The 14,334-nt window shown below is 39.5% G+C and overlaps 1 protein-coding gene across 2 annotated transcripts in view; it reads left to right on the top strand.

Moving 5' to 3' along the window:
- The first annotated feature begins 1,030 nt into the window (after positions 1-1,030).
- PRRG1 (proline rich and Gla domain 1) overlaps positions 1,031-14,334 on the top strand; it is a 33,431-nt gene continuing 20,127 nt past the window's right edge. Inside the window, exon 1 of one of the 2 annotated variants that reach the window (XM_069873310.1) lies at positions 1,031-1,086. The gene's annotated coding sequence lies outside the window, so the exon portion shown is untranslated. Of the gene's footprint in view, positions 1,087-11,189; positions 11,304-14,334 lie in introns of those variants that run through there. The other variant, XM_069873318.1, reaches the window with a different exon arrangement.

The following is a 14,334-nucleotide window of genomic DNA, read 5'->3' as shown; positions in this document are numbered from 1 at the left end:
TGATCTTTAAGGTCCCTTCCAACCCAAACTATTCTATGATTCTACCACCCGGCCGCGAGGAGGGAACCAGCGCTGGCCGGCTGGAAGAGGGGCGAAGCCGCCAGCCGGAGGCGGGAGGGGCAGGTGGGCGCGCAGCGCTCCCGGCTCGGGGTGGCCACAGGTCCCGCCCCGCCTCGCCTCGCAGCGCCCCCCCCCCGCACCGCGGGCGGCAGCGCATGCGCCCGCTCCGCCGAGCGACGGGGGCGCCCCGCGGAGCTCGGGGCTGGGCGGCGCGCGGGCGGCTCGCGCCGAGGCTGGCGGCGGCGGCGGCGGTGAGTGCGGGGCGGCGGGGAGCCGGCTGCCCCCGAGCCCGCCCGGAGGCACGGGGAGGGGGGACGGGACGGGGGCGCGGGGGTTCTCGAAGGGGACGGGGGGTGACACGTTGTGCCCGGCCGCTCTCTCTCCTTCCCTCCCTCCCTCCCTTTCCCAGGCTCCGGGACTGGCGGAGCCGACCGGAAAAATTCCCTCGAGGGATTTGTGCCGTTTCCAGTTAAGCCGGGGAGGAGAATGTTTTGACTGTGTTTAACAAAGGAAAAATCCCGCCGACTTTCTGTCTTTCTTTCTTTCTGTCTTTCTTTCTGTCTGTCTTTCTTTCTGTCTGTCTTTCTTTCTGTCTGTCTTTCTTTCTGTCTGTCTTTCTTTCTGTCTGTCTTTCTTTCTGTCTGTCTTTCTTTCTGTCTGTCTTTCTTTCTGTCTGTCTTTCTTTCTGTCTGTCTTTCTTTCTGTCTGTCTTTCTTTCTGTCTGTCTTTCTTTCTGTCTGTCTTTCTTTCTGTCTGTCTTTCTTTCTGTCTGTCTTTCTGTCTGTCTTTCTTTCTGTCTGTCTTTCTTTCTTTCTTTTTTTGTTTGAAGGGGGTTAATGGCTGTCTCCGAAATAGGCAGCTAATAAATTTTTAAGTTTAAAGAAAACACCACCGCAAAATAAAACCGCGACCGTCTGAAGCCTCGTATTCCTCTGTTAAAACTTTTTCCCCTCTCGGCAGGGTCACCCAGAGCCTCCTACGTCTGTTGGCAGCGCTGTAGCCGAAGCTTTAAGATGCTGAGCATGGGTAGGTGCCTGGGGGCTGCGAGCCTGGTTCTCCAGGAGCCTGAGGGACCTCTCCTAGGCCTAAGACTGCCAAGGGAACAATTTATTCAGGTCCATGGGAAGCAAGAGACTGGGATTGAATGTTGCATCATTAATGGGTGAAAAAACAAGCAGAGGTTGGCTTTTGGGGAGCAAAACTGAGAGGAATGGAGCCAGTGAGTAAAGGGGAAGAAGACTGTAAGCAAATGAAGACACTTGAAAGCTTCTCAAGTTTTCATAACCCCGTTGTCATAGATAAGTCTGGGGAGAGAAGAGGGGCCATCCTGCAGATGTTGGTGTTCTTGGTTGAAATCATCACCTTAAACTTATTGTTGCTATAGACTATTGCTGTCACTGAAACGAAAACCTAGTCATGCTTTTTCTGCAGCCTCACTGCTCGTTGCCACCTTCTGTATCATCTTATCCCCATGCTGGCACCATTGCTTATGTGGCAATGGGGTGAAGTATCATGGAACATTACCCACTAACCTTTTAAATATATTTTTCTTTAACCTAGTCTGGTTCTCTGTGTTACCGTAGGGATGTTTATGTGAGCTCGAGGAAAACTGTGTGATGGGGAGGGGAAGCGGGTTTTTTGTTTTGGTTGTGTTTTTTGGGGTTTTTTTACATAAATGAATAGGTATGTATGTAAAAGCAGTGGGTTTTTTTTCTGTGCGTATATTTATGTGTAGGCACGCGTACCCCTGCGTAAAGGGATTGCACAACTGTGATATTGTGCCCTCTGGGTCTTGTGTTGAACAAAGGTAGTACCATTGATAAAGCGATTGCAGAGGAGGTTTACAAGTGGGAGAGGTGACTTACAATCTGGGTAGACATATCCAGTAAGGGTGAGTTTGCAAGAGCGGTCTTGCTGGACATGAGGAGTGAGATTAGAAGCCAGGGAAGAAGGGATGGCAAGCTTCTGTGTGAGAGTACTGCATGGAAACAGAGTGAGGCTTTTCACTCATCTCTTCAGCCATCTCACTTCAGCCTCTTTTAGACAACAAAGTTTTGTTTTCCAGGATAGGTTAGGACAGAGTTTGGGATTCCTGTGTATCTCCCTTTTCTTGGAATTAGTGAATATAAGGAAATTGCCGGGCAAAACATGGATTATCCCTTTCTCATGCAACTTCATCCAGAAATTTGCATCCAATTAGTGCTGCAAGATAATATATTAGCTTAAATGGCAAAGCATTGCACCTGGTTATAACACATACGTATGACTAGATATAAACATGGTGGCATCTGTTTTCTTTTGTTAGAAGTGAATAGTTACATATAGTTAGAATAACTAGATTAACATTGTCATTTCCAGAAATGCTCATAAATGAAAGAGAAATGAAGGTTTTTTAGCTTCAATTCAGCCTCTTTGTACATCTGGATTGAGCTACAGTTTTCTATTAAGTAGTAACAGTTTGTTGCGTTAAAAATCCTGTTGTACTCAAGGTATTAAAAAGTTGATGTATTTTAGTCTTATCCTCTTTACTTTGGTTGTGTGATATCAAGTCTTATTTTCTGAATATGACTCAAATCTGCATTCACTTTCTGCTTTGACTATGGAATTATAAATTTCCTTGTGTCTTCTATTGTGCTTATTGCCTTAATAATAATTGCCAGCCTGTTCAGATCCCTTTGCAGCCTCCCTACCCTCCAGCAGATCGACACTTCCACCCAGCTTAGTGTCGTCCGCAAACTTGCTAAGGGTGCACTCGATGCCTTCATCCAGGTCATTGATAAAGACATTGAACAGGGCTGGACCCAGCACTGAGCCCTGGGGAACCCCACTTGTCACTGGCCTCCAGCTGGATTTAACACCATTTACCACTGCTCTTGGGCCCAGCCATCCAACCAGTTTTCCACCCAACCAGTTTTCTATCATATATTCCTGCCTATCTCTGTCATCTCCCTCACTTGTGGTATTGTAGTTGTTTCCATATGTGTCTGATGAAGTAGATCACAGAGTTAATCAGGTTGAAATATATATATATAAATATATATATATAAATATATATATGACTGACTTTTGACTCTTACCTGGCACTTATAAACAGCGGGATGGGTGGAGGAACAAGGGATGTGGTAGGTACCACTTATCCGCAGTATGAGTGCTGGGGAAAAAACTAAGCCATTTTGCCCCTTCACTTCCCCGTTCCATTAATTCTGTAAATCTTATTTGCTTTAATTTATTCCCATTTGCTCAACAATGACACCTGGTTCCTATAGGAAGAATTTTATTTTCTTGCACCATCCTATTAAGGGCTTTTGCTTTCAGTTTCTCAGCTCAATTCTGAACTTTGTGCTGGTTTTCATCTTCCTTTTTAAATAATTCCTATGAGCTGTGTTTCCAGGACGCTGTCTTTCTCCGGCTCATGTTTCTTTAATGTTGTTTTGTTTGTTTTTTTTTCACCAAAACAATTACTTTCTGCTTCCCATCCCTTGCTTCCACTCCTATTCCACATTATAAACAAAGGTACTTGCAATGTGCAGTTGAGAACAATAGAGTAGAGGCAAAGGAGTGGATAAAGTGACCTCATGTCCAATATCTGTTCTCCTGCCAGCTATTTTCGTTTGACTTCCGATCTTGCAAACTATTTGACCTTTTAAAATCTAATCTGACAATACCAAGGCCTTTCCTTGTTTACCTTTATTTTGTTTACTGATGCTTGTTAAGTAAAATTTGAAATACCTTTGTGAGGTCTGAAATATGCTCAGCCCATTCTCTTGTTGCCAACAGTTTTGATGGTTCATTATCAAGTGGTCTGTGTTTTAATCAAGATTCCTGAATACCATTATCAAAATAGCTACATTTCAAAAGCAAAGCTTGTCTTCTTCCTGGAAGTTAAACAAATTGCATACTAACCACCTAAAATCACACTGGGTATTTTTACCATTATTAACTTTTATCCAGTTATGCATCTGTTCAGAAATATACTTGTAAAATCAGACGAGAAACATCTTTGCATAGCTCAACGTGTTGGAGTTTGCATCCAGGCCAAGGAGTCCTGGACAATATAATAGCACAAGAAATGTTGCCTGTTTTCAAGCTAAGAATGCTCTGTTGCTGTTGGTTTTTGAATGTTTATTTGTTTTTATGCGAGTAGGTTTCTTTGTGTGGGGGAGAGACAGCCTATCCTTTATTTGCATTTTGGAAGTTCGAGATCACTCACATTTTATACATTACATTGTGCTGTGTAACTGCTTGGTGGAGCGTTTCTTTTAAAGCATTTGAATCAACCTTTTCTTGTCCCTTATGAAAATTCAGAAAGAGACAGTGTATAAGTATTGGAATAGTTTGTCATAGATAGAACTTATTAATCCTAGTAAAGTTTTCCTGTTGTTGCCTGGAGCTGCAGTACTTCTATGTTTGCCAGAACTCTAAGGTAGATGAGAATTTTCTTGTTGTTTATGCCAAGATATTATACCCTGTTGTAATTCTGGATGTTCCTGTTTTGCTGAGCTCTTTTTTTTTTTTACTGTAATATAGGTACAAATGTCATGGCCCAGTGTCAGGATTCACTTTACAGCAATTCCTCATTAAATCCCTATTGCTAAATTAACTGTTTAATATAACTATCAAAAATGAATAAAATATAACTGCCTAAACTATTTATTATAATTAGCTATATTTCTAAATGTTTGCTACTTGGCATTTAAGAATGATTCCTTTTTGGCTCAAAAAATGTTAATTTGTTAGTTCACTGCTGTGAGGCAGTTTATGGTAATGCTGCCAGGAAAATTCAGAAGTAGTGGCTTCATCAGGTGTGAACTATTACACCTGCCTATACTTCCAGGTTTATAGGTGTGCCATTTACTGATCTTGTGTGTATTCTTCAGCTTTTATTGGCAGAGTATTGCTCTTCAAACTATTTGCTAAATAAAGGTGGGAGGGTAGCCAACTTCCTGTTCATCTTTCTGTCCCCAGTCTTCACTCTCGTGACTATGAGGAAAGGTTGAATGAAGTCTCAGCAGCAGATTTGTTAGCTAACTCTCTTGCCTGTATTCCTATAGATTTACACTATGGCAGCTGAAATTAGCACAGTCTGTGACATTTTATTTACATACTGCTGAGTAGTTCTGAGTATCAGGTGTGAAACAGACTCACTGTACTGTTTGCTGCTGTTGGTTATCAGAGCTGTGGGCAGCAGGAAAATAAAGGCATGTCTTAGTCTGGAGAACTGAATGTGTGGCTTTGTAAGCGGCTTAACTTATCTAAGCTCGTTCTGCTGCCTGAGAGTAAGATTTCCTGCTTTTCCCCTCCATCCTTGCTAGCTTTTGCATTTTCTTTGCTTCTCTTGTGCTGGCAGTAGCACCCTTACTGCTGTGCAGTCAACTGAATCAGGGAGCTAATTTGTTTTGAAATGAAAGCGGTCAAACTAAAGCAAGCAAACTAACACACACACACACAAAAGACTTCCCACTAGGCTATTCTGGCTGGCCTTGGGGGCTACCCCAAGGTATTTTATTGACTCAAGAGAGGGAGTGGAACTGTGTACTTAGAGAGCAGCTTTAGTGCTGACCCCAATACTATCAATGAAACAGCAGTGTAGCAATATCTTTTTCTGCTGACATCTTGGAAGAACAGCAGCAGACTGCGCAAAGGGAAGGTACAAGAAAGTTCTTCAAGAGGGCCAAGAACCTGCTGAACAAAACTTGGGCTGAGACTCAGAAAGCAAGAAGAAAAGTTAACAAAATCCTCTTTTATGTAGAGGCCACTTATGATTAATTGTAAACAAGTGTCCAGCTACAAGCTTGTCGGATCTGCGGTTATCTCAGAGAAACAGAAGTATCAGAGCACTTTCACTTTGGCTGTTCTTTAGGAGCTCTTGGCAAAGGTTTTCATCTCAATATAAGAAAGAATTCTTTTACAGTGAGAACAATCATTCACTGGAACAGCTTCCCAAAGGACATAGTGAAGTCTCAATCGCTGGAGATGTTCAAGATTCAATTGGGCAGAGTTTTAGATAACCATATCTGGGTTCCCTTTCCCACAAAAGTTTGGACCGGATGACCTTCTGATATTCTTTCCAACCTGGGTTGCTTTATGTTTCTGAGAATTTTTTGTGTGGGTGAAGTGATCTACACCAGAAATACAAGAGGTGGAGATGTACCTGCTGGTGGGCAGAATGTCTAGGAAGGATCTCCAATGACTTTTGCAATGTATTACATGTGTAAATTAATACAAAAGAATTACCAGATTTAAAAAATATCAGTGATGTATTTGTATTTGCATTAGAAAACTCCTTTCCTCCTTCATATTCTCTAGGTGCTGCAGTTGGTGTACAGCTTCTTAGAGATCTGGAGGGGAATACCCTTTAAAAGTTCTAAGAATAAATGTTCAACCTGTTAGATCTTGTAGAGGATCTTTCAGTTGTGAAAGAAGTTTTAATTAGAAGAATTAATTTTATTTTAATTGTGTATGCTTTTACACAATTATATCTTCAAATACAGTTAATTGCACATAAATTTGACACATTAATTGGCATGCCAGTGTTAGGAACCTCAATATGTGTGAAATTTTTCTTGCCTTAAATATTTTAAAAATTATTTCTAAAGCTAAAATCCTTTTGAATTGTGTTTGCAACATACTTTTTTGTGCTTCCAGCTCACAGGCAGAATGGGTATTATACTGAATCACTTCATAGGGAGTAGGAGAGCATCGGTAGAATTATTGTTGTAGTTGTTAGAGCTGCTCTAGTGTTTTCACAGTGCTGGAAAGTGTGTAATACTCTTTGTAAGTACTCCCTGATACTGGTAGTTTTGTGACTGCTGGAACTCATGGAGTTTCATCTCCCATGAATTTATGCTGTGTGGTTTATCTGTTAAAAGCTCTGACTTAAAAGATTTACTGTGGTATTTATTTCTTCATGAATGGCAAATTTGAATTAGATGTTAATTTGTCCTCTAGTCTTTTCTCGAGTTCGGAATGTCTCCATCCTTTATACTAGTCTACTTTCTTTAGGAAATGTTCCATGAATTTAAAGTTTTCAATAATCTGTAGTAGTTGATTGGAGAGGACCAATGAGTAAAATTACAATCCCAAAACAGAAAAACTGTCGTAACAACCTTTGAAAAGAAATACTGTTGAAGTTTTTAGGTTTTGCATTTCTAGTAATTCTTACAGAATCGTACCCATTTAAAATAAAAATTGATACTTGATGTCGGTCTTACTCAACCAAATGTATTTATGTTATTGAGAATTACAAGGTAACTAAGTATGGATGCACTAGTTGCCCTAAGGGTTGGATTTGGTGGTAGATGCAGTCTAGGAAGTCCATACTTCCTTTCTGCAGCCATCTTCAAGAGCAAAGGGGTGGGAGAAAGGGGAGCTCAGAGAGAGGGACGCAAAACTGTTGTGCAGAGCACAGAATTGCATCATCCTTCAGTCAAGAGTGGGGAGAAATTCCGTGACTCCTCTTCAGGGCTGAAGCCAAAACATCATGTTTCATTGTACTCCAAACATGTAAATGAGCTAGAGTACTTCTAGGTGTAGGTTTGTTCAAATCCTACTTAGAAAAAAAACAACTGTAATGCAGTAAAAAAAGACAGCCAAAATGTGTGCATCTTAACATATTTGGAAATTCAGGTAAAGCTGATGTGAGGGTAAATGAGCACGGCTGTTGTGAGAGAGGGAAATAGAATTTTAAAAAAATTTTTAAAATTGCTTATCTTTTCCTGGTTTGTAGGACTGTTTACCATTCTGTCTTACCTGGGAGTGTGACTGCAGCTGTTCTGTGAACTGCTGGTGGTGTACACCTTTCTGTGCACTCTCTTTATGCAGTTTCCTAGTGTGACAGAAAACTTCATAAAATTCTGTAAAGAAGTTGTGCCTCATTGTCTTTTCCTAGTTACCATATAATTCAATAAGATGAAATATGTATTTATGACTCTTCCATCACATCTATGCTATCTGATTTTTGGTTGACTGGAAAATCCTATTAAAACATGCTCTGAAAAGCTGTCATGTGCCTTGCTTCAGGGGAAGAGAGGCAGGATGGAAACTTGTATTAAAACATGCTGACAGTGTGTAAATATTTGGAGGAGAAAGCTTTGTTTGCACATTTCTCTAGCTTAGTTTAGCACTTCACAAAGAAATTACTTTTTATTGTTTTCTGGCTAATTTTTCTAAATTAGATGAGGTGTAAGATACTAGCAGACCAAACAAGTGCTCAATGCAATTTTGTATAGGGAAGAATATTTGTCTCACTTTTGTTTCATCACAGAAAAGCAAAATAAACTTTGTGAAGTAGGCTTATGTTCGTTAAAAATTACTGCACGCAAAACCAAGATGAAAAAGTAGAATTATATGGGTTTCTTTTGGCTACAGAAATGCACATTCTAAATTCTAGAATCTTTCTGGTTTTCTTAATACCTGCTTGAAAAATACTGGTAGTGTAGATGAAAACTGATATTAAAAAACATTGCTATTGCTTCTTACACTTTACAGTGTTGTAAAAATTTCAAGAAAAACTTCAGTGAGTTGGAGGTAATCCTTTTCTAAAGTATGGAACTGTCGGTTCTCTTTTTTTTTCTCTGAATGCAATAGACTTGAATATTGGATACAGTTTGATACAGTTGGAGGCTGAATTATGTACAGACTGTTTATGTTACTGGAAAATCCATAAAGGTATTGTTTGTGAGAGTCAGGTCATGGTTTGGCTTTTATTTGGGAAATAAAGTATCTGTAAGAGTTTCGAAGTAGGAAAAATGGTACATTTTTAGCTTTGATCTTGTGACCTTTTCTGAGTGGACAAACACTGTACCTGCAATGAAGTTATATTCTTCTGAATGGACTGTGCCTGGCTACTGTTTGGCTGTTTGGGCCTTCTCTGTCGTACCTGGAGAGGTAGCTAAAATAAAGAAATAAAGGCAGTCTTCTACTGGGATTTTTTTTCCCTTCCCCCGCCCCGCCTCTCCCCTACCTTGAACCACAGATGCTTTCGAGAGGCAGGCAGGACTGTTTTAATTTTTTTCCTTGTCCTGAATGTTTTAAGGTGTTTATTTGAGGGCAGATGGGACACCCAGAGCTGAATGAAAAAGCAAGATTGTAGATAGTGGGTAGGAACCATTAAAGAGACTACTTGCTGTCTATCAACTCCTATTTCTATCATGTGCTGATACTTACTCTGCTGGTTCTAATCCAGTTTTAAACCACTTTGGAGAGGAACTAGCTATAATTATTCTTCCCATACTGGGCACTGGACTGTTTCCTTCCTTTCATAGCCAGATAGTTACCACTAAAAGGTATATGTCTCCTGTATGTGTGTAAGAATACATACATAAAAGTCAGCCTGGCATTGTATGCTGTACTGTGCCAGCAGCTGGCAGGAGGTACTGTGGTAAATGTCTTAGAGCAGAGCATGGACAGAGTGAGCCTTCCTCAGTGACGTCGTGGTTATCAGTAGATCAGAAACTTTGTAGGGTAGAGTATACATCTGAAGAATTGTGTTGTAGTTATCACCAAATCTCTTCCTCATTTATTTGATTTTCTTTCTGTTTTTTAAACCTTTTTCTACTTTTGTCCTGATCAGAATCTTACAGCAGCAAGATCTGTAACTTAAGCATTATGTGAAAATTCAAGTCCTGTGATTTTTTTACATCTGTGTCAGCTTAGGTCGGTGAATATCCTCCTGTTTCTCATGTTTTGAGAAATAAATATTAGTTGTAGTGTGTCTCTCGTCACAGGTATATAGCCAAGAGACCAACTTATCTGGACAGTCTCTGTTATGACTAGACCAACTGAATGTCTGCCTTCTCTGAACTGACTGGTTTGTTATGCAGTGATTATTTGATTATTTAAATACAAAGGTTTTTTCTTTTTTTTTTCTTAAATAGAAGAAACATATTTTTCTTATCCATATACAATCCAATTTCTAACTGGCGTTAAGAATTTCTGAGTAGTCTTCCTCTGTTTGCTGTTTGTAAAGGAGATAGTCTGAACTGCAAAATGGAGGTTGACTTGTTCATAATGTACAAAACACATGCAAACATTTAATTTGTATGAAAACAGGGTGAAAACAGAGGAGGAAAATAAAATGAATGCACATTCAAAGTTTCTAATTTAGGGAGGCTGTGAGTGAAAACATGCTATAAATGAAATTTGCAGCAATTCTGATACAGTTCATGTGGGGGTTTTTTTGTTGAAAAGAGCTAGAAGGTCCATTGATTGTTTTATCTGACTAGAAAAGTAAAAGAAAATACATGATAGCTATTCAATAAACAGCTGGCACTTTACTAGTATAGCATAAGAGTTTATCGATATGTTATTTAAGACTTCAGACACCTCTAAATGTGAGGCAGGATAATAATATAGTTTCCCTGGCTTATTGTTTATTGACTTTGTGTGCTACTTTATTATTTTAGAAGCTGGTAACATTTTGGAGAGGAAGTTATTGAAAATATTGGTAATGGTGATCATAAATTGGTTGTTAATTTTGTGTTCTGTAATTGCAAGTTTCTACTCTTTCGGTGGAGGCAGGGAGAATATACTTTTAGGTTTTTTATTTTGGAGTTTTTTTGTCTCCTAGTTCTCACATTAGTTATATATCTCTCTTTCTGGTGTTTCTGAGCAAACACTCTGGTATTTTAGGGTTTTTAGCTCCTGGATAAGGCCCTGGGGTATCCTGTTATTAGCAATATTTAATTTCCACAGCAAGAACCAACATTTTAAGAGAAGAGATAAGCACATAGATTGCATCAGAAATCTCTTTCACTGTGGTGAGGTGTTTTTCTTTCTGAGGGTTTTGTTTGGTTGGTTGATTGGTTTTTTTGCTTGAAGGAGAGCCTCATATTACCTCTGCTTTTTGTTGGCTTGTTTGTCAAAGTAATTTTGTAGCTCCACAGGAAGTTTTGCCAGACATTCGCTGTCACCCCGTAACAACCTTTGGTTCTTTGCTGAGGAATTGTTTGTCTAGATCTTCCTTCCTCACAGCTTTGTACTACTTTGAGTGTAGACATACAGTATGCATTGGGTATATTTGTAGTAGCATTTTTGTTCAGATTAGGAGTATGCTGTGGAAGCAAAACTCCCAGTTTCTGTCACTTACTTTACTTTTATTTGCATCACAGGATCATTTCAAAGCACTTAGACTAAAATACTTTTGGATGAAAGTAAACCAGAAGTTTTGCTCTAAGAGCGTACCTGTTGCAGTCCCTCTGCCGCACAGCGTTCAGCTCATGGAATCAGTTTAGATCTACTCCAAGGTAAAATTCTCAGCCTTTGTGTGGTGTTTATGTTGGGTCCTCAGCACCAACTGTTTTGTTCTTCAGATTCACTCCTATTGCTCTTCCTTCCTGGCTAGTGTTAGTATAGTCATTGATAAACATAATACACTTGGAAGTTATTATTCACAACCACTGTACTTGGCTCAGATAAAGAGACCAGATATTCAAACCTAAGTTAGAACAAGTAACATCAAAGTAGCTGACAACTTGAGTTTGACTTGGAAGCTGAGGCTTAAACAGTAATTATGTCAGTGAGCGCAAGAGCTATAATGCAGCTATTTTTCCTGTCTCTGTTACCTTTTACCCTTTCCTATTTTATTAATCTATAGAGTTCTACTCCATTCTCTAACATGCTTATTTTTGTGATCCAGTTGCTAACCCAAATCACCACAATGTTCTGACACCTCTTATGTGCTGGCTGTGATCTTTCCCTATTTTCATCTCTTCATGGTTTTGTTTTTTTTTTTACTTTACCAGCTTGCAAAGGTCAGTAGAGGCTGTTGCTGGTCCTGAGCATGGTGTGTTCTTTTTAACCACCTACTTTCTGCCAGCGAACATGGATAATGACTTACAGCTGCCAAAGGCACCATGCTCCCTCATATACTCCTACAATCAATAAGCCCCATCTTTACTTAAGTGAGACTGTAATGGGTTTTGTCTGTTCTTGTTCACTGAAAACTTAGAGTAGCACAGAAGAAGAAATATCAGTGTTGGATTTAGTTAAAATGTATAGGTGGGAAACCTATAAATTAGAAAGTAGAATAGATAAGTAATACAGTATTTTTGTAGTTTTGTGTCCAGGATAAAAACACATCCTACTGTGAAAGCATTATTTGATTGTTCACTATTCTCCCTTGAAAAAAAAAAGATGAATTGGTTATTGTTTCATCAACGCTTAAAGAGATTATCAAGTTAAATACTCCAAATTTGAATTTCCAAAGCATAGTGATATTGTCTAACTTAAAGCAATGTCTTTTAACAGTAGTGTATGGGCAACTGAGATGTCTGAAATGCTGCTACACAGGCTGCTCAGAAAGGCGTGGTCTCTGGAGAATTTGTGCAATTCTGGTTTCAATACAAATAGTTATGTAATTGTTCAATTATGCCTCCAGGAACTGCCCCAAGTGGTCCCCATGCACTTTAAACAATGAAACCCACCAAATTTCTCCCTCAGCAAAGGGGAAGTGTGTTTTTTTTTTCCTCCTAGATGTCCTACTTGCCAAAACGTGTGTATCAGGAGGTTATTCTTGTTTGGTTTTGAAGGGGAGGGGAAGGAAGAGATAGATATAGGAGCTTCCCCTTTGAACCAGAGGAGCCTGGAAGTAACCAGAGCATAACCAGCCAAAATATTGTTTAAAACAAACAAAAAACCCACCACAAAATAAATAGGGATAATGAAGTTTAAGCAGAAGCATAGACATCAGTCTCATCCAGCTGAAGTCCCGTCCAGCTGCAGTCACGAGGAACCACCTTCTCTCTGCTTACGAGGTGGAGTTTGAGCATTGTACTCAGCATGGTAGTTATGTGAGTAATGATGTAGTGTATCAGGTTTAAGACGTAATGGCAGTCCTCTAAGTACAGGTTTCTTTTAGTGATCTGGTCTGTGGTTCTGGGTCCCTATGTAATCAGAATTAACAATAGTGTTTTAAATGATGTGTTCGGATAGCATCTACAAAGCAGAAGGTTGTGGGTTTGTTTTTCAGTTTTCTCTCACTCTTATCCTTGTCCTGTGTAGTCTTTGGTGAGGCAAGTTTTTCATATCCTTGCTTGACAGAGCATTTTCCAAAGTTTTCCATCACTCTATTCCCACCCACGTTCCTTGGCTAACCTTGCAGTTGCAAATAAACCAAGTTTAAGAAATCTAGACTTCTCCGATATCCTTAAACTGTGTTTGAATCCATGTTAAATCCTTGTGTGCACTTTCGCTAAGGAATAAGTTCTTTTGAAACAAATTGTTAAAAGTAAAATTACATTCCAGTGATGTAAAAGCCAAATCTGGTAGGCACATAGTACATTTGGAATAAATGCAAGTCAGATAATTATGATCTGTCTTCCTGTGTAATAGTTTAATGTTTTCATTTTCCTTCAAAATAAACCTCCCACACGAGTGTTTCAGTTGTTGCATTGCACCTGGTTTGGGGCTGGGGTATTTATTGCTGGCAGTGTCTCTTGAATGTGCCTGTTATTGTAAAAACCTCTTGAATGTAAATATTTGTAATTTTTAGAAGTTGTATAGCTCTATATGGCATTTGGCTGTAAGTTGCATCCCAGTAGTCTCATTAATTGTACAGACTGCAAAACTAAAATAAACAGTTCTGTCCCCAGTTAGAGTTGTATTGCAGAATGAAAAAAGCCACTTACCTCTCTCCTACCTACATACTGTAATGCACATCCCTCCCCCGTTGAGAGAGGAACATGCTGTCCTTGCAGTGTTCAAAGTCCCTGTAAATGCAGGAAGTGGGAAATCTAGCTGGGGGGAATACTGCTGCGGCTCTGTTATCCTTATTTTCTATTTTCTTTTTAATCTCTTCCATAAAGGAGGACATGCTTTGTTCTCAATGTTGTGTCTTCTTAGAATATATGACAATTAGTGAATGAGAATAGTGAAGGCAGTTTGGACTTCTGTGCCCTCTGTTAGATCCTCTGTCTAATGGTACATGCTACACACAAGTTTCCATTGAACTTGTACTCAGGAAATACAGCCAGAGGAGATGTACCTGCTAATGGAATATGGGCATCTTAACAAATACAACAAAATTTTGCAGAAATATTGCAAGCAACTTTTAATGTCAAAATTAGTTAGCCTCCCAATTTAAGTGATACACACTGCACTGCTAGAACATGGTTACCATCTTGGGAAATGTACATAAAAATATTCTGTGCTTTGTGCTTATACATATTTTACACAAGATTTGGGCACTTTCAGGACTGAGGAAAAATTATTCAGGTTAGTTGTGAAAATACAGCTTGGTTTGTTACTTCAATGTCATTATCTTTAATTTTCAAGCAA

Source organism: Phaenicophaeus curvirostris, chromosome 1 (genome assembly GCF_032191515.1).
Source record: "Phaenicophaeus curvirostris isolate KB17595 chromosome 1, BPBGC_Pcur_1.0, whole genome shotgun sequence".
NCBI classification, from domain to species: domain Eukaryota; kingdom Metazoa; phylum Chordata; class Aves; order Cuculiformes; family Cuculidae; genus Phaenicophaeus; species Phaenicophaeus curvirostris.
Note: the sequence above shows the minus strand (reverse complement) of the source record. Positions and strands in the feature narration are given on the sequence as shown.